At 37.7% G+C, this 2,363-nt stretch overlaps 1 protein-coding gene across 1 annotated transcript in view; it reads left to right on the top strand.

Moving 5' to 3' along the window:
• The window catches only part of LOC105823449 (COP9 signalosome complex subunit 3-like), a 46,876-nt gene that overhangs the window by 43,264 nt on the left and 1,249 nt on the right, over positions 1-2,363 (top strand). The gene's annotated exons all lie outside the window — the stretch shown is intronic.

Below are 2,363 nucleotides of genomic sequence, written 5' to 3'. Positions count from 1 at the left end.
CAGGCTCTATTTGCTGCATGCATAGTCAAGGTAGCCTTAGCTGTTCCTTTGAGTTAATTCTCAGCAGCACATTACTTTGTGAAAATGTTTATGAATACTTGTGGCATTTTGATGGTGCCAGAAGTTGGTGAGTTTGCACTTGGGGAATTAGGGAAGTTTCTGTGCTCCAAAGACCTAACCTTGGGTTGGTTCATTAGTGGACCTACCAGTTCTCTGAGGATTTTGCAACTTTGTCTTTTCATGGTAATCTCAAATGTTAATACTCTGGATTAACAAGAATAATTAATGCCTTCAGAATCCAATACTTGCATTACACTTGTGTTTCCATTTGCACTGATGCCAAGTGAACCCCCAAAGTGACAATGTTTAATTTTTTTTGTTTAATTTTAGAGACAAGGTCTCACTGTGCACCCATCCTGGAGTGCAATGGTGTGATCACAGCTCACTGCAACTTCAAACTGGGCTCAAGCAATCCTCCTGACTCAGCATCCCAAGCAGCTGGGATTATAGATGTATGCTACCACAGCTGGTTAATTTTTAAATTTTTCTTTTTAGAGAGATGGGGTCTTGCTACATTGCCCAGGCTGATCTGGAACTCCTAGCCTCAAGTGATCCACATGGCTCCACCTCCCAAAGTGCTGGGATTACAGGTGTGAGCCATGGCACTCAGCTTTAATTTGTAATTTAGACTCTTAAATGAGTATGCTTGGTCTGAGAGATCTCCAGTATGGAATACATTGGCATAAGGTATTCTTTAAAGAAATATCTGGTTGCATGCTTTTGAAATGGCAGTAGATGTTTTATAAATCAAAGTGGTACCAATGGGCAATAAAGTAGTGGGGTTTTTCTGCAGTGTGGATGACAACTTTGTTTACTAAATCAAAATCCCAGGTGAAGTCATAGAGCATTACAGTGAAAGATAGCAACTCAACTCGGTTACAGAACAATGCCTGTGTCATCCCATTGGAGACAAATACTTGTATGTTTCAAGTGTGAACTGTTGTTGGTTGGTGAACCTACCTTGTTTGGGTTCCCTCCTCTTTCTCTGCCAATTGTCAAGTTGTATTCCAGTTCCCTCCTATTACTTGCTTTTTCAAAGATGAATTTTTGAGTTTGTTAGTTCTAAGTTTCTGGGATACAACTTGAAATAGTTACCAATTTGTAAAAGAAGATGTTATCTGCATGTAAGTCTGAGCAGTTGAAAAGGGCCCCAAAACAAAAGACTGAGTAAATCAGGTATTTCTGGATAAGAAAATGTGATGGGTATCTTTTTAGGTAGTTGAATTACTTAATGATGGTGAACAAAGACAAATCCTCTCTGTATCCTTTCCTAAAATCAAAAGCTGAAACCAGAGAACTTTCACTAACTGCAAAGCGCATTTAATAAGTCTGAATCCATAGACTGGATCCATAGTTGATTATTAGACTAAAAACCATTTGGTATTTCATAGGCAGCTAGTAGTAGATTAAAACCCAAAAAGCCTAGCAGTTGACTTATAATTGGTAAAGGGAGGTTGATTTTTAAAAGGTTACTGAAATTGCTATGGTAAAATGTTAAATTAATCCTAGCAGCCTTTTGTAAAAAAAAAAAAAAAAAAATGATTGGAGTACTAACAGTTCATGCCTTGCAACTGGCTGGGCACCTTATATGCAGAGTTGATTTTCTAATTACCTAAAACCTCAACTTAGAAATTGTGCATCAGTTTCACCTTCTGATACTACCCATTACTTGCTGCCTTTTAGCACCTGGCCAGACTTCCTAACTGTTAAACACATTTGAAAACACAGAGAATGTTTTCTTGGTTGCTGGAAGAAATTAAAGCTTAGATTATTAATTATTTTTATAATGGGGAATCGATTATAATAACCTTATAATAATGAGATGTGATTTAAAATATTAGATTCAATTGCTTACAAATGAAACATACCCCTTCTGCCTGAAACTGAAAACTATGAGTCAGTGACATTGTGGTTTGGCTTAAAGATAAAACCCAACTGTGTCCTCCAGCTACATGAGAGCATATTTGGTAACGTTAGATCTAAAAACCTCTTAAGAGAAATTTCAGAATGAGACTTGACTTTTCTTTACCACTTTGCTGTAGGTCCTGGCAACTGCTATCCGGGAAGTGATTTGTCAGTCTGGGTGTTCAGCTGTAGTTAAGTCTCTTCGTTTAGCAGTAGTAAGAAGGCAGAAAAGCATCAGGAAATGTTTAATTCTGATGGAGCCTGTTTCAGTGGTGGAAAAACATGCTGTGAACTCTGAAAGTGCCGGGCAGTAGTGTAGCCAAAGCTTTTCACAGCTTTTCATACAATTCCCATTATATAATAGGATAGAAGCTTTGAGATAAGCATTGTATTTCATT

Source organism: Propithecus coquereli, unplaced genomic scaffold (genome assembly GCF_000956105.1).
Source record: "Propithecus coquereli isolate 6110/MARCELLA unplaced genomic scaffold, Pcoq_1.0 Scaffold672, whole genome shotgun sequence".
Lineage (NCBI taxonomy): Eukaryota > Metazoa > Chordata > Mammalia > Primates > Indriidae > Propithecus > Propithecus coquereli.
This window is presented reverse-complemented; position numbering and strand designations above follow the sequence as displayed.